The sequence below is a fragment of the Equus quagga genome, chromosome 8 (assembly GCF_021613505.1).
Source record: "Equus quagga isolate Etosha38 chromosome 8, UCLA_HA_Equagga_1.0, whole genome shotgun sequence".
In the NCBI taxonomy this organism is placed as follows: Eukaryota; Metazoa; Chordata; class Mammalia; order Perissodactyla; family Equidae; genus Equus; species Equus quagga.
In genome coordinates, this window is record NC_060274.1 from 76324869 (window position 1) to 76342733 (window position 17865).

The window sequence follows — 17865 nt, forward strand, 5'->3', positions numbered from 1 at the left end:
AGAGTTCAGTCAATTCTCATAGATGAGTTTTTTACTTTGTAAATATTTCATTAATTCTGTTTCAACATGGTAGCAAACTACAGTGTGAACTAAACACTGAGAATCAAGAATCCAAAAATACTACTTATACCCTAAAGGAGCAACAATACCCCTTTGCACAGCTTCTGTACTTTGCTTTGCTTATTCATAATTTCTTCTATTATTTCAGTCAAGAGAATAAAATTATTCTGTCCCTTTTTTATGCATTTGACTCAAAATCAAGAAATTAAAAGTGGAAAAATTATTTCCCTGCACTTCTCCAGATCAACTAAATAAAGATTTTCTAACAACTGAGAGTCATGACAACCATAATTTCGGGAACAGATGCATAGTTGGAAGAAGGAGGGGACACCGAGGTTACCTTCCTGTTGCTTTGAATAAATGTACCAGCACCAAGGAGAATAAGCCCATGTGACGTCCAAACTAAGCGGATTTCTTTTTACTTTTTTTCTTCATCCAGAATATGTCTCTTAGTCATGAAACTTCCATTGAGTGTATGTGTCATCCGGAGTGAGAAGCATGTTTTCCAAGTCTGGTTTTGTAGATTTCTCAGAACCCCTTTTGATCCTTTTAATTTTATTAACTGAGATGGAAACCTCTTGACATCAGAATTTTTGCAAAGTTTATTCCATATCCCAGCCCCTCAAAGCTTTTAAATACCTAAGGGTTGGTCCAGATTGTCACCTAATGAATAAGAAAATCTTCCAAAGTCCTTAGTATTTGAGGCCATTAGTTGCCATAAAATCAGGAATGATTATATTATCCCTGTAAAAACAAATTAAAACCTTAGGTTTATTCTACCATTTTTCCATTATAAATAGAGACTTGCCAGCATCACTAAAGAGCTACGTTTGCCAAAATGTTTAATCTGTCATTTCTTTGGGCCAGTTTAAGTAAATGCAAGTTAGAGAAGAACAAGTTAAACAACAGAATGAGCAACCAATCAAAACAAATCAGAAAGTAAGACCATATATAGGACTATTGTCCCATTCTTTTCAAGAAGCTGATGTCTTAAAAAAGAGACAGATTTAAAGGAAAGGAAACTATAGCACATTAAAAGAGATTTTAGAGGGCCTGGCCCCGTGGCCAAGTGGTTAAGTTCACGCGCTCCACTGCAGGTGGCCCAGTGTTTTGTTGGTTCGAATCCTGGGCGTGGACATGGCACCACTCATCAAACCACGCTGAGGCAGCGTCCCACATGCCACAACTAAAAGGACCCACAACGAAGAATATACAACTATGTACTGGGGGGCTTAGGGGAGAAAAAGGAAAAAATAAAATCTTAAAAAAAAAAGAGATTTTAGAGAGAAAACAACCATATGAAATATAGTCCTTGGCTGATCCAGGTTTGAATAATCTAACTATAAAACATAGCTCCAGAATAACTAGGGAAATTTAAATTTAAATTGGTTATCAGGTGATATTAGAGAATTATTAATTTTATTACATTTGATAATATCACATTTATATAGGAAAATATCGTTTTTTTTGAGGAAGATTAGCCCTGATCTAACATCCACTGCCAAGCCTCCTCTCTTTGCTGAGGAAGATTGGCCCTGAGCTAGCTTCTGTGCCCATCATCCTCCATTTTATATGTGGGATGCCTGCCACAGCATGGCTTGATGAGCGGTGCACAGGTCTGTGCCCAGGATCTGAACCAGTGAACCCTGGGCCACCAAAGCAGAGTGCATGAACTTACCTGCTACGCCACCAGGCAGCCCACAAATATCTTAATTTTTAAAGATGTTTACATTAATATTTAAAGATAAACTGTCATGATGAATGTAACCTACATTAAACAATCTAAGCAAAACAAAAAATATGAGACCACATCGATGAAACAAATATGGCATAGTGTTTACTAATTATTTAATGTTTTATTTATATGCTTTCATTATACTATTGCTTCTTATCTTATTTTTTTGAAAATTTTCATAATAATTTAAAAAGGACATAGTTGTCTTTCATAATATATTCAATTATTTAGCACTTTCTGAATGAGAACGGGCCTTAGATATAATCTAGAAAGTACAAATTTTAGTAGCAAAGAACACTGAGTGTTAAGAGATCAGTATTCAAGTAAAACCATGAGTGAGGGCCTAGTCCAATCGCTGTCTCACCCTCAAACCAAGTTCAGTCAAGGACTTTTCAATCATATTTAAAATAAGAACAATAATCCTTGTCACCCTACCATGTCAAGGGGGTGTTATAATGATGAATGAGCTCCAGGAATAGATTTAGCCTGCTGATGTATTTGTAACCCATATGGCTGCATCGCCCTTTGACTTTTCTAAGAGAAATAGAAAATAGTTACATCTAGTATGCCACAAATTAAGTTTCTGTCAAGTTTGGCTTTCAAAACCATTCTCCTAGAAATTCAGGTTTTCATAGGCTAGCAAAGAATCTTCATAAGATCCCATGTAGTGAACTGATGCTACTATGTGAGTAGTGGGTGATTTTGTGTAACTTGAAATGAAACTTTGTTGGCGATAAAAATATATTTTTTCTTTTCATTTTCTAAAAACCTCTTTGTTGAAATATACTTGATATACAAAACTTCACATATTTAATATATATATATAATTTGATTAATGTGGACATGTATACATCTGTGAAACTATCACTACAGTCAAGGTAATAAATACATCCATCTCCTCCGAAAGTTTCCTTATGCCCCTTTAAAAAATGTATTCTTTACTTAAACAGCTTTAAGAATTGTTTGGCAGTGCTATACACTCAATGTATTCTATGTAAGTACTGAAACAAACAGATATTTAGTAGAGGTTCGATATTTTGAGGATTGATCGCATCAAAGCTAGTATATAAGTTAAGTAAAATCTTATAGGATATTATTATTTGATTGTTAATTTTTTTAATTCATGTACCAAGAAGTGTTTAATTGGGTACTTCACAAGTGTGATAGTAGCACAGATCAATCCAATAGATTTGCATTAGAAACGTGTCACAAACTCTAATCTAGAAGAGGATTTTTTTAATTGTTCAATTCAATTCAGCCAACACTTATTATAGATCTTTTTTTTCTCCTCTGTGTCAGGTGGCATTTTGACAAGAGCCTGTTCAGGAAAATTCATCTGTTTGCCTCTTGGAATTTATATTTTCATCTAATCTTAGAAAATCCTTATGCTTCTTCCCATTCCAAGAAAAAGATATCCTGGGCATCTGTTTTGACGTGTTTCCATGAGCTCTGACTGCATGGAGCTATCTGATAGGTACGGAGTTTAGAGTAAATCAAAGTAGAGATGTAACCCTAAGTAGAAATGAACTTAAGAAATGAAGGAAATAGCCTAAACACCCAACCAAAATTAAAGAGTAGGAAAGAAAGGAAATTTTGTTGTATTCAAAATGAGGAGTTTGCAACTGAGGTGAGCTTAAGACCAATGATTAGGAGACAGCACCAGAAGAGTAGAGGGCCTCCTAGACACCTGTGCCTCACCTGTGGTTGGGAGGATGCTCTGTGGGGACTAAGGCTGCTCAGGTGTCAGGAGAGCTGGGTATTGAGCTGGTATACAGCATAATGGATACATTTCTTGTAGGTAGAACTTTCTGATAGCAGCCTGCCTGAGAAGAAGGCTTCAAATAAGGAAACTCCACCTGGGGAAACAGGGTTCATGGGTCAATCAAAGGGCCCGTGGTTTCTGCACAGGGTACATTTGGGGATTAATCAAGCAGGAAGAGAAGCTTTGTTGAATAGTGGACCTCTCAATTGCTACGATCTCAGTGCTCAGGGTCTTCTTTGAAAACCAAAGAAATTTAAAAGACCAAATTGAGTATTTGGCTCTCAAAAATATCAGTGATCTCTTGGTAGTGTGGCCAATTCTTCCACAATTTCAGAAGAGGAAGAATTATTATAGCATAGACAAAATTGATAAATTCAAATGCAATAACAACCATTTATTTTTGGGTTATCTGTACAATATAAGAGAAGTAGAAATTTAGTTACAGTGGTTAGATATAGTGGTTTTCAATTGTGACACTTTTTAGAGATCAGAGTAATTTTTTTTTAAATCCATTAAATAAATATTTGTTGAATACCTACTAGTGGATAGAAACGTCATAACAGCAAATCTTCCTAAATTATTATAATATTTGCATTTCGTGTACGTTTCCAATTACATGTATAAAAGTTAGGATTGCATTCAGATAAAAGTAACAGAAATCTTGACTTATTGTGACTTAAGCAAAGGAGAACTTGTGGTTATATTTTTTCATGTAGCAATTAAATCTGGAAATAGGAGGTTTGATGTTGGTTCATAGATGCAATCGCATCTGGATAGATGTCTCTGAAACTCTCTTGGTCTTTCCCTTATATGTAATGGCAAAATGGCTGCACCAGATCTAGGAATCATGGCCATCTTTAAAGTATAGAGAAGGAGGCCCAGCTGGCCCCAGCCATCTCTCTCTGTTTTATGAGGAAAATTAGAGGCTTCTAAGAAATGTCCCTATCAGACTGTTCCCTATGCCTTATTGTCTAGAACTGACTTATATGATCTCTTACAGCTCTAATAAAAGTGGGGACTGGGGCCGGCCCTGTGGGATAGCAGTTAAATTCAGCACAGTCCTCTTCTGTGGCCTGGGTTCATGGATTCGGATCCCAGGCTCAGACCTACACCATTCATCAGCCATGCTGTGGCGGTGACCCATTTATCTACCCGTAAAGTAGAGGAAGACTAGTGCAGATGTTAGCTCAGGGATAGTCTTTCTCAAGAAAAAATGAGGAAGATTGGAAACAGATGTTAGCTCAGGAAGAATCTTCCTCAGCAAAAAAAAAAAAAAATAAGTGGGGAAATGAAGAATCTGGCAATGAGGAGGAGGAATATTATGACTGGTTTGGATTAATCACAATTCATTGTCAGGGGCTGGCTATATTACTGCCCTGTATATAATTGTTTCCAGGATCAAGGAAGGGTGGAGGGAGAGGGGATGTTGTAGAGAGGGCAAGTAAGAGTGTGCCACTGTTTGCTTCCAATCTATCTATATGGAACGCCATTTTATGCTTATTCAACACAAAATTTTAAGCATATATGCCAAGCACTCTACTGCATAATCTGTTAGACAGCTAAAGTATATACAAAGTGATAAGTGAATAGTATAATACATTTAAAAAGAACTGGCTTGGATAGTCCAGAGAATTAAAACGTAAGAATTTATTTGGACATTTTTTATCTTTGTGTTTATAGAAACCTTGTCCTGTGTAAAGTAAAATATCTAAAACCCACAAAATGACCATCAAATTATTATGATTAAAAAACCAATATGTTACAATAAAAAAAAACAACCACAAAGTAGTCAAAATAAATGAGATCTCATCTAACATCCACAACTAGTGAGTGGTGTGACCTTGCACAACTTCTGTTACCTGTCTCGTTGGTTTCCTATCAATAAGTTGGGTCTCTAGAGTCCAGATTAACTCACTCTAAAATTCATAATGCTGGTGAAATCAGATATAGAGATTGGCTTGGAAGATTTGATGATCATAGATGACTATGTAATTCCAAATAAAAAGATGAATAAATATTTTATTTTCTAACTTCAATGAAAAATTGTATGCCTGATAGTTAGATTGAACTTACTTTTGATTTCAAAAATATTTTAAACATAGCTTATTAGAAACTCAACTGAAGAGAGGGAACATTATATGTCAAACTGAGACTTGTCAGAAATATTCTCATATTCTTAAAAAGTGCTGAATGAGAAGATGGTAAATAAGCATGAGATAAATATTATATTCTAAATTTAACTTATAGTGTATGACATAATTTAAAATTATTATAATTTTCCCGAAGTAGGAATTTGAAATATCACAACTTAAATTTTAATGATTTTCTTGCAGCTATATTTTCTTGATTTCAGGAAAAGAATAACAAATGTAGCTTATTTTGTGAAATTATTTATTCCTTAGTGTTTGTCATACTTTCTTTACACTCAGAATTCTAAAATGTAGTTATATAAGTTATGCTACATTTGTCCAGTTAATTAATTATGAATGGGAAATATTTTTGTTGCATTTCTCTAAGAAGATTCTTCCTTCTGTAGTCTCTGCCTATCTATCTGCATTGTGTATATATAGTAGTTACATTGGAAAAGCCATTTATATTATAGGTTAGTTGAGAATTTTTCTGTAAGTTAGCACCATTAGCACTATTTTATGACGCCAAAAATGAAAAATAAAAAGGAATAAAGTACAGGTAGTTGAATGAGAAGGTAAAAACTTACGTTAAATTTTGTAAGTACAGTCTTTGTGGTTGGTTCAATCAGTGCATTCAAATGTATTGCCTGAAATTGTTAAGTTGCACTTAATCAAATTGGCTGTGGAAATAGCCCTTGAGCAAAATTACATGCAGATTTTAAAATTAAGGCCTTAAAACTATAGGGTATAACAACTAACCTGTAGAGTCTTTAAAACACATCAGCAAAGTTAGGAAATATTTGGCACCTGGGAATTTTCTTTTGGCGTTATTAGGGTTACAGATAGTCAAAGTATTCATGTCAGAAAGGTTTTCAATGAAAATTCCAGATGTTTGACAAATGTGTTGCTTTCTAATCTTCTTTAGATGTAAGTTGTGTGTTCATTCTTCTCAACAATTTCTTTTTTAAAAATACGTAGGCATCAATAAATACCTTGACACAATGAATGATGAATATAGATAGTTTAGATTCTGAATAAAGAAAAAAATGTTGAACAGAATATGTACAGTTGAAAATTTTGGAAATAATATTTCCACCTCTTCATAGCGACATGTTGTAGTAGAAACCTATCGTTCATTTGGCTGCCCAGCAACTATCTTTCAAATATTTCTATTTTTGAGCATTGGTTAGAGGTAATTCCCTCTGCCAGTTTAGAAGTGGAAAATGTCTGACGCTTGCCTTCCCAGATTCCTTGGTAGACAGGGTACAGACCAATGACAAGATTTCACCTATCAGATTCACCAGCCCCAGACTTGGGTCAGGTGTTAGTGATGCAAGGATTGCCAGAAACTCCTCTGTTGGAGATTGCGGGAAGATTCAACTCCTAGAAGCAGCAATGGTTCTTTTGCTAATGGTGGCCTCTGAATTTAGCATTTTCAATATTAGCAATGTAAGTTGCCTTATCTAGTCCTCAGAGTAGACTCAGTTGTGTCTTCACTGGACAATTCTGCAGTGTGGTTTCCAGAGTTGTTCTTGGTTGCAAAGCTGTGAGCTTTGTTCTTCAGTCTCTTGTCACTTGTGGTGGCCAGGAGAATGTGTCTCATATACCTCCAACTATAGAAAGCTTAATTAACCAATTGTCTGGCTGCTATGGTCTGAAATCCATCACTGAGTTTGCACCCAGGCGTACAGGCTTCACTCAGTCAATAATTGAAGGCAGCAAGAATCCTAAGACAGGTGCTCTGTTGGGTGACTGATGGCCTTGCTGAACTTTAGACTGCACTCAGAAGCTTCCATCCAATCTTTCCCCCTCTTTCCTTCACCAGGCATCAGATTGCTGTAAAGTCTGGTGGTTCTCAAAGCTGACCAAGATCCTTCCCAATTTTCTTTTGAGGTGTATTTCCCCTAAGAAATGCTTGTGCTTTTAATTGTGTCTTGGTGTCTGCTTCTTGGAGGACTGAAACTAATACAGTTATCCTGTGAGCTAACACATATTTCTTCAATACATTCTTTTTCTGTTTAAATAAGCAAAAGTTGGTTTTTGCTACTTTCAGAGAATTGAATGATACATGTATATTGTAGAATCATTAAGAATTAGTGTTAATTGTATCTATTCAAATCTAGAGTTACCCCTCTGTGGGCCAAAGTTTTATTTGAATCAGGTATATTTTAACATAGCTAACATTTCAGCGAAACAATATTCACTAAAAATTATCCAGATTAAAGACTAAAAATGTTATAAATGTTTTGGTCTGTTTTAAGTGTACATACTGTATACAAACATTTACCAAGGCCCTTTCAGAAAAGAGTTGCTTGGAGTAAGGATTAGCTAAGGGGAGGTATCAAACAATTAAAGGTCTTCTTTAAGGATGATTCATGATCGAACAATTGTAGATAATGGGTATGTAAATGGCATGAAATGTTTAAATAGAATAAAGTCAGGTGAGACAATAAGGTACACTATATTTTTGTTGCTTTTTTATTGAGTATTATTTATACATAACAAAATGAGCAGAATTTAAGTGAAAAGTTTAAGAGTTTTGATAAATGAATACATTTGTGTGATAATTAAGATGTAAGACGTTTCCATCATGCCAGTAAACTCCCACGGGCCCCTTTCCAATCTATCTCCACTTCCCCAGGGCAACTTGTAATCTGATTTCCATCATTATAGTTTATATAGTCTACTGATCCAAAAATTCATTTGATTGAGTCAACAACATATTTTCTTTTGTGTCTGGCTGCTTTGAATCAACAAAATGTCACTGATTGCCACCCATATTGTTGCATATTTCAAGAATTTGACCTTTTAGTCGCTTAATAGTACACAATTTTAAGAATACATCGATTTGTTTATCCAATTTCTTATTAATAGACACTTGTCTCATTTCCAGTTTTGGTAAATTATGATTAAAACTGCTGTGAACATTCTTGGACAAGCCTTTTTGTTGACTTTTTCATTTTTCTTGGGTAAATACCTAGCATGTGGCTTATGATAGATGAAATTACTGTCATAGGGTAAATATGCTCAACTTCATATTAGAAAATAAAAATTATTCTCCAAAGTGATTGTATAATTTTCTATCTCCACCAGTAGTGTATGAGAATTGTAGTTGCTCTACATCCATTTTTTTGTGCTTCCATTTCTGTCTTCTTTTGGATTTATTATGTAGTCTTTGTTTTCTATCTTATTTCTCCTATTGTTTTTGTAGCCATGCCGATTTATGTTGCGTTTTAATGATTGTTCTAGGAGATACAACATACATTCCTAACTTATTAGAGTCTACCTTATACCACTCTATGTATAAGGTAAGAATCTGTCAGAAGCATAGTCACATTTACACATTTTCCTGTCCTTTGTTATTGTTTTCATATATTTTGTTGCTTCGTGTGCTATAAACCTCATAATATATGGCCATTATGTTTGTTTTAACAAGTGAATTAACTTTTAAAGAATCCAAGAAGAGAATGAAAAAGAGTCTTTTGTATCAACAAACATGGTTACCATTTTCGGAGCTGTACCCTTATTCTGGTTTATATTTAGATGATCCCGGTAGGCTGTTCAAGTTCACTGCTTCTTATTCCTGTACATTCTAGTTTTTGTCTCTCGTGTTACCTTCAGGCAGAAATGCTCTTGCCTTTTATTTAATGGAAAATGTCATTGCTTCTCCCTTATTTTAAAAAATTAAGGTAAATTTATGTATTTGGAAGTAAACCTATCTGAAATGTCTAATTTGATGAGTTTGACAACTGTACACATTCATGTAACCAATGATCCAATCAAAACATAGAACATTTTCAAATCTCCAGAAACTTGCTTTATACCTCCATTTACTCAATCTCTATATCCCACCAGCAACTCTGGTATTTGGCTTTCATATTTTGAAAGATCCTTTTTTCTAAATACAGAATTCCAGGATAGCAGGGCTCCCGCACCCAGCACTTTTAAACTTCCATTTTTTTTCTGACTGCCACTGTTTTTGGTGAGAAGTCAGTCACCTTTCACACTGTCTTTCTGCAGTATGTACAGTATATTCTATGTCTTTTTCCTCTATATTTAAAGACTTTCTCTTTTTCATTGGTTTTGATGTGCCTAGGAGATGATACTGTCCCACTGTCATCTTTTCATTGTCTATTTCTTTTTTTTTTTCCTCCCTAGCTCATGTTTGGATAATCTCCAGTGACCCTTCTTCAAGTTCACTGCTCTTATTGTGACCAATCTGCTGTTAATTCCATGCGATGAATTTATCTTCAAATATTATGTTATTTTAATTATACAATTTCTGTTATTAGGGTTTTAAAATCTCTCCTGAAATTGGCTGCCTGTTCACACTTTCCCCATCTTTGATTTTAGAATCTTTAACATATTTATAATTGCTTTATAGCTGTTTTCTGCTAATTCTAAAATATGAACCATTTGTTCATCTCTTTCAACTGAATGATTTTCTTTTGGCATGTGTCATATTTTCTTGTTTCTTCACTCAATTTTTGATTGCATACTGGACATTTAAGCATATAGAGACATTTCATGCATTATAGAGACTCTTGATTCTGCTGTCTTCCTCTGAACAGTGTTGAAGTTTGTTCTAATAGGAGTTAAAATACTGGTGAATCACATTCAATGTCTGTAGGCTTGGTTGTATGTTTTATTAGCACACGTCTATTTTAGTTTTGCCTTCAATACTGGGATGTGATCTTTACTCCTATGGTGTGGCCCTTCTGGAGTTTCAGTGGAAAGCCTGAGATGTTTACAACCCTTACTAACTCGTAATATTTGAGATCAAACTCTGTCTCCCCTGCCAAGAACGGAAACTAAAATTTCTGCTTATCTCTTTCTGTTTTCAAGCTGTTGTGTTCCCCCTGATTCCTTGGAGTCTTGCCTCCAAGTTTTGCACAATTTAAAGTCAACCAAGGATTTGAGGAAAGTTTAGGAGCATATTTTGGTATTGCTCCCTTTGTGGCTTTTTCCTTTCTAAAAGGTTACCTTTCTGAATTCTAGCCATTTTTGTTGTCCCAAGTCTCAGGGGACCTGAGTCTCAGGCTCCTTAGACCCAAGAAACTGTGGTTTTCTGCTTCAGTTCATGACCCTTCATTAATTTGTGTATACAGAAATTCTCAAATTTGAAGAGAATTTAAAATGACATTGCACAAGAATGGTTATGGTAATATGCTCTTCCCCTCCTGTCTACTCCTCTCCCTTGGTTCTAGAATATTTGGAGGTAAGGCAAATAAAACAACTTTGGGTAGAGTTAGAAAATAGAATCCACACAAATGCTTTTGTTACCCCAGAGGTATGCCAAAAAAAGAGTCTCCTTTCTAGGCAGATTTTCCCCTGATTAAGGATATTAGTATGTTAATATACTTCTTTAAAATATTCTGCCTCCATTGTCTTCTGAAATTTAATGATACAAAGGAGAAGTTGGAGTCATTCCAGCATTTTTCCCTCCCAGCTTATTTCATCTTGTCCCAAAATACTTGTAGAATGCCCTAATTATCCTAGATATTCAAAATTTTTTAGGATATGTCTATGCATAGATTTCTTTATAGATTTGTTTGGAAGACAGCAAAATTTTTCCACTTACATACCCAAATTTTGTTTGTTTTCATTCCAAAAATATTTTCTTAAGTTGTCTAAAGTGACTTTTATATGTATAATTCCAATTTCTCTAATAAAAATATCTATATCTATAGTTCTAAGGTCTGATCCAATCTCCACCATCCACCTCTAAATATCATCATGTCTTTTTCTTTTGTTCTTATTTTCTGGAATAACTTTTTATTTGTTCTACATCTCACTAATTTAATGTTCTACATTTATTTTGACAGTTTTTGGCTTTTTTCCAGTGCAGATTTCAATTCTGCCCTTCAATTTTCAATTCCTGATGTCATTATCTCTCTTTCCTTATCTGTTCATCTCCTATTTTTCTTTAGGGCTTTTGGCTCCTGTCTTATGAAGGCCAAGTGTTTTACATTAATGAGGACTTATAAAATCCACAAGTAATTAGGAATCCATTTTATTGCTAGGCACTATATTTTCCACTGTGGACACAATGGTGAGGTTATAGTGTATTAAGGGACAGACAGTTCAATAAAACAAAAATAAAAACAGGATTCTAAACACTAAGGGCAGGCTTACTGATAGAAACAAATTTAGAGGTGCTGTAACATGAGAGAGAAATTTCTAAGGTTTTACCAAACAAGATTTATCTCAGAAATTTAAGATGAGTCAGGAGCAGAAAATGTGTCAAAGTATATCATGATCTTAACAGAGCAAAGGCCTAGAATGTTCAAGAAACATCCAGGAGGCCAGATGGGTGGAGTGGTTGAGTGAGGGGGAAAGGAGTAGCGGAAAAGATAAGAAAATTAAAGGGCAGGGGAGCAGGTCATGTAGGTCTTATAGGCTGTTGTAAAATTTTAACTTTTACTCTAAGTGATATGGCAAGCCTTTGGAGTATTTTGAGGTGGGAAAATGACAATATCTGATTTATATTTTAAAAGGCTCACTCTGCTCTGTTAAGAATAAACTTTAGGAATGGAGGAATAGAAGCAGAAAGATGATCATTGTGAAATATTTTTAATACTGCTTAAATCTTTTCCTAATATTTTATGTAGTAGTTTTTCCACCCACTTTCATGAATAAGACTCATTTAACATTGCTTTCCAGTGCTGTCCTTTACTAGTTTTCGTCTCAAGATTAAACAAATTTTCCAAGATTTGATGAGTAGGAGTCTTTTTGAGCTGGATCCTATGTCATTTTGCCATATCCTCATAGTCTCTGAGCACTTTACTCTCTCGTACTTCATGATGCTCTAGATTTATCTTATACTTTCCCAACCACAGTCCTGGAAAGAGCAATTTCAACAAGAAACCCTAATTCCTGTTTTTCAAGAATGGCACTTAGAAACCAAGATTTTGGCATTGAGGTATTTTATATTTTTGGTCTATTTTTTGTAATTTAAATTCTTTCCAAGAAACTCACTCACTTCTATAGCTAAATTTTCAATTTTATTGACAAAGTTGTATTTATTTTTCAGGATTCTTCTATTTTTTTAAAAAAAAATATTTATTGTACCTCTATTTCTTGAATAGTCTTGGTTTGGCCTGTAAGATGATATTCTCAAATAAATATATTTGGGTTTCGATCAACTCTTTTTTGGGGGAGGGAGGTGTGTTTGTTCTCTGTTTCACTAATTTCCACTTTCAGCTTTATTTTTTCCAGTTTACTTCAAGTAGATTATATTGATCTTCAATATTCCTGATTGAATCATAATATCTACATCTACAGATGAAACCAGGCCCAGTTTTGTATTTTTTTTTTCATGAGGAAGACTGACCCTGAGCTAACATCTGTTGCCAATCCTCCTCTTTCTGCTGGAAGAAGACAGTCCATGAGCTAACATCTGTGCCAGTCTTCCTCTAATTTATATGTGGGATGCCGCTACAGCATGGCCTGATGAGCAGTGTGCAGGTCCACATCCAGGATCCAAACCTATGAATCCTGAGCCACAGAAGCAGAGTGTGCAAGCCCAACCACTATGCCACTGCAGGCCCAGTACTTTTTAAAGATCCCCAGGTAATTCCCATATGCAGCACAGTTTGAGAACCACTGGGAAATGGCAATCATTTGTTTGTTTACTCTGCATCCTGTTCTTTGCTAAATATAAGAACAAATAAACGTTATTGTTATGTCTTTCTTAAATATTATTTCTTGTAATGTATGCTAAAATTTACTTTTCCTTAAAAATACTGCCTGATAATGACCTTTTGGGAAACTCAGCAGTTGTGAATTTCACCCATACTTGTAAAACAAAAGCAACAGCAAGTACTGTAGAATCAGATCGTGTATTTATGAGACTGAGGAACCTTAGTTTAAACCAAGAAGTGATCAGAATAAGGGAGAAAAATTAGAGATCCAAATTTATAATTAATAAGTTAATAACTATTGCTTTCAGAGAATTCATCTAAGTGGCACAGGCTTCTGCTTCTAGGAAAGAACAGTTGTTTTGGCAGGGGAAAGAGAAATACTTCATTGTAAAATTGAGCCCAGGTAAATGAGAATTCACCACCAAAATAAATTCCTTACAGTCCTATGCCAAGTTCCTTTTCTCCTGATCTTTTCAGAGTCTTCTCTCTCCCAATCTTTCCCTTCCCCCGCCTTACTTAATTATATTTGCAAATTCTTGCCATTTGGAACAGTTTTGGGAGCAACGGAAAAGTGATGCTTGAGAGGTGAAAGGCAATCACAGCCTGGCCTGGAATCAATTGATAGGCAGAATTCTTGACAGCACTCACCAGCTGATTCCCAGCTGTACTTGGGATGAGGCTGCTCAGCAGCAGTCTTAGCAATTTGGGTCCACTCACAGTAATTGGTTTCAGATGAAACCAGAACGACTCATTTCACACTGTCCTCATCCCACTGCCCAAGAAATTGGAGGACATAATATGACATATTCAAAGCAAAAATCCCAGCTTCATGGAAATCCCATCACTTAAATTCCAGTCTGAATTGGATCTGATTTTGTCCTGGTTGTCCCTGTGTGGTGAGAAGGATTATTATAATGTTATTTCAGTGGTTAGTTGTGCTCACCCTGCTGCTCTGGCCATGACTCCTGTATTTCCTTTAGAACATCTTGCTTTACAAACACTAAATGTGTCCCTAATCATGTAATTAAGGAAAATGTTAGTGATCATATTCCTAACTTGGAAGAGAAGCAGTGGGTGCAATTTTACCTTGTTCTCACTAAGTGTCCTCCCCCACCCTGTAAATTTAGCTTCAAATAAAATGAAAATGCTTTCAATAAATATTCTTCTCATTTCTTCTTTCCTTTGATAAAAGTAAATTTACACAGTTTCAGAATTTCTCTAGTAGAAAAATTGAGTCCATCCTATTTCTAATTTCACATACTGTAAATGTTATTTTCAGCTTCAAGTAACAAGATGTCCAGTAGTAGTGATTTAAACAACAAGAACTTGTTAGTTAACATAAGAAGTCTGGAAGCAAAGTGTTTGCAGGGTTGGTTCAGTAGCTGGAGAATGTTATAAAGGACTCAAGTATTTTGCATCACAATCACACTTCCATTTCCACTATCCTCACTGTTTCAGTGATGTCTGCACTCATGTCACTAGAGCCAAACGTCACATATTCAGAGGATATTATAGTGGTATTCTGGTCAATGTTTAATGACCTACTCACTGGAAAACAAAATCAATTAAACAAAATCTTAATTTGCAACATTCGATGATTTACATGTTGTTTATTTCTCAACCACAGTCTAATTCAAGCTCCAATATGATGTCTCTGAATGAAGCATTGGGAAGAGATGCTCACAATTATGAACCAGTATGTGTTGGCTCCAACATAGAACCAAATACCATCCAAAGTCAGGAAGAATTAAAAAAAATTTCTCTAGAAAGAAAATGCTTTCCCAGAAATTCCCTTATATCTCATTGGACTGGCTTGCATCTAACGCCTACCCCTAAGCTAAATACTGGAAAGACCATGATTGCTTTGGAAGACTAATCTGCATTCACTCCTGGAGGCAAGATGACCTTCTTTAAGCTTATAGGAGAGTAAATACCTGCAAAATATTGGAGCAGTCCAGCACCTAGGAAGGGGATAAGAATGCCTGATGGGTGGGCAAATAGTAGTGTCTGCCAAAGGAACAAAACCAGACATGACTATGTTCTTACACACAAATACATGTGAGAAAGAATATAGAAATGTGAGCATGTATATTTTTATTCTACCTCCAGCATCTTTTTATGAGTCTACCATAAAAACACAAACACATTATTTGGATGTGTCATCTTTTTGTTTGGGTGACTCTTGGTGCCTAGTCATGGTGAAACATCAAAGTGAAAGGAGATTAGGAGCTGAGCTGGCTCGATGGCTCTCAGAGAGCACTTCAAATAGTGTGAATGGTTGAGAACAGTTAAAATTCCCCAAGAAAAATATTATCTCTTATATGAAACATGACCCTGAACAAGGTTAATATGTTTTTGAACTTGAACACTTTATTATCTGCTGTTCTACAGCACCTTTCTAAAGCATGCTCATCATTTCTAGCAGTTGAGATGTTTCCTTTTTATTTGAAAGAATGAAGTCTTTCCCACAGAGGTATGCATAGCTGAGTTAACGACAGTAGCTAGGGATAGTTAAGAAGGACCCGGGCAGACAAAAACAAATACTGTGTTTTCTTGAGGTCAGAAGAAAGGAAGTATGTTTGTTCCTCTTGATTAATGGATAGTAATTCAGGTCTTTCTTTACACTATGTTGTTTTCTAGTTTCTTCTTGTATTTTTTATTCAAAGAAAGAAGATGTCAGCTCTTTTTAAAATTGTTTGTCTCTGTCATTCATCCTTTATGCTCTTACTTTCCTAGTACCTCACCCCCAAACGCACACACCACTATATCTATGAATCTAAATTTTTCCTCTTTAAAGAGAAGCAAGATTTTAGATATCTGTGTTGCTCCATCGGCCACTGCTATTATTTTGCTTATTGACAATGCAGAGGTGACATGAACAGTTCAAAATTCTGTGCCCATTGTGATGGGCGGTTAGTAACTCTGCTGCTTCAAACCTTAGGCTCTCAAGTCAAGATTTAGGGTATCTTTACAAATTGATGAGTTAATTCCCTTAAGACGGGGCAATGCATGATCTGACACAGAAAGAACTCTGTTAATAATGTCACTGTAATGGTAGTGAACTATCTATTGCTCTGCAAGTTAGTTATGTTTTGTCACATTGGTGTGGTCCTATAGTACCTTTACATGGTTTAACATATGCTATATTCAGCAATTCAATATTAACACCTATTATATATGTGCTGAGGCTTAAAAAAACCTTTTATTTCTTTTTGTTTGGAAGAGAAATGATAATCATGTTGTGCTCTGTTGGTGGAGAATTACTCAAGGTGAAGCAGACTTCGATTCAAAAAGAGAGATATTGGGGAGATGTAAGGAAGCAAGATTTTGAGGTAGATAAACCCTCCAAAAAAGGGTGAAATGCCAATGGTGAAAATATTTAGAAAACAATATTTAAAATATTGCCCACAATATTTTAGCAATACCTCGTCTAAAATCCAAAGAGTGACCCAAAAGAGATCTGGTATATCTTTCCAGGTTTAAATCTGTTCAATGATATAAATTTAGTTTCAGGTCTAAAGCAAATTTACAAAGTGATCTCACTTTGGATACTGGATAGATATATCCCTTCCCTGGGATTCGAGAAAATCGGTGTTATTTTCCACTAGGTGCACATTATGAATAATTAGATGTTTCCCCCCAGCATCTGATGCCAGACATCATTTTGAAAGACATCATTTTCTTGGACTGAGAAGTTGCTTGAGCATTCTGCGGACACGTGATAAGAAAATAATCTCGTCTTTATATTTTAAATAAAGACAGTGAAGGAATTTTCTTGATGCCAATTTCAGAAGGCATAGACTTAAAAAATATTTCATGGATATATAATAGGTGTTCCTTTGTACCTCTAAAACTTAGGGCTGTTATATCTAGATTTCTTGTTTCACAACTTTTCTATACAGAAATATCAATTTTGAGAAAGTTTTTTAAGTTGGTGCTCCTCAGTACTAAAATGTGTTTTAATGAAATGTAGGTAATTTACTTATTGTATTATTGGAGTAATTTAAAAATTTAAATTTGTGGTACACTTTGCTCTTATGGCAACACAGGTGAAAAGAAGACTCAGCAAATTACTCAGAAACAAAATATAACTTACAGTTGATTTCTCTTAAGTATCAACATTTCTCCTTTTATAAGAACTTCATGTGGTTACCAAAGATTCCTGATTAATCAAAATTTTTTAAAAATGTTTTTTACCAAGTCCATATTTTGCATTTTAAATATTAAATTTTTATTCTAGAATAGTTTTAGATTTATAGACAAGTTACGAAGATAGTACAGAGAATACTGATATGTCCCTCCATAATTTCCCCTATTATTAATATCTTACATTAGTATGGTAAAGTTATCACAATTAGTGAATCAGTATCGATATATTATTATTAACTGAAGTCTATACTTTGTTGAGATTTCCTTAGTTTGTACCCAATGTCCTTTTTCTGTTTCAGGGTCCCATCCAGGATATCACATTGTACAATTAGTAGTCATGATTCCTTAGGTTCATCTTGGTTGTGACAGTTCTCAGATTTTCCTTGT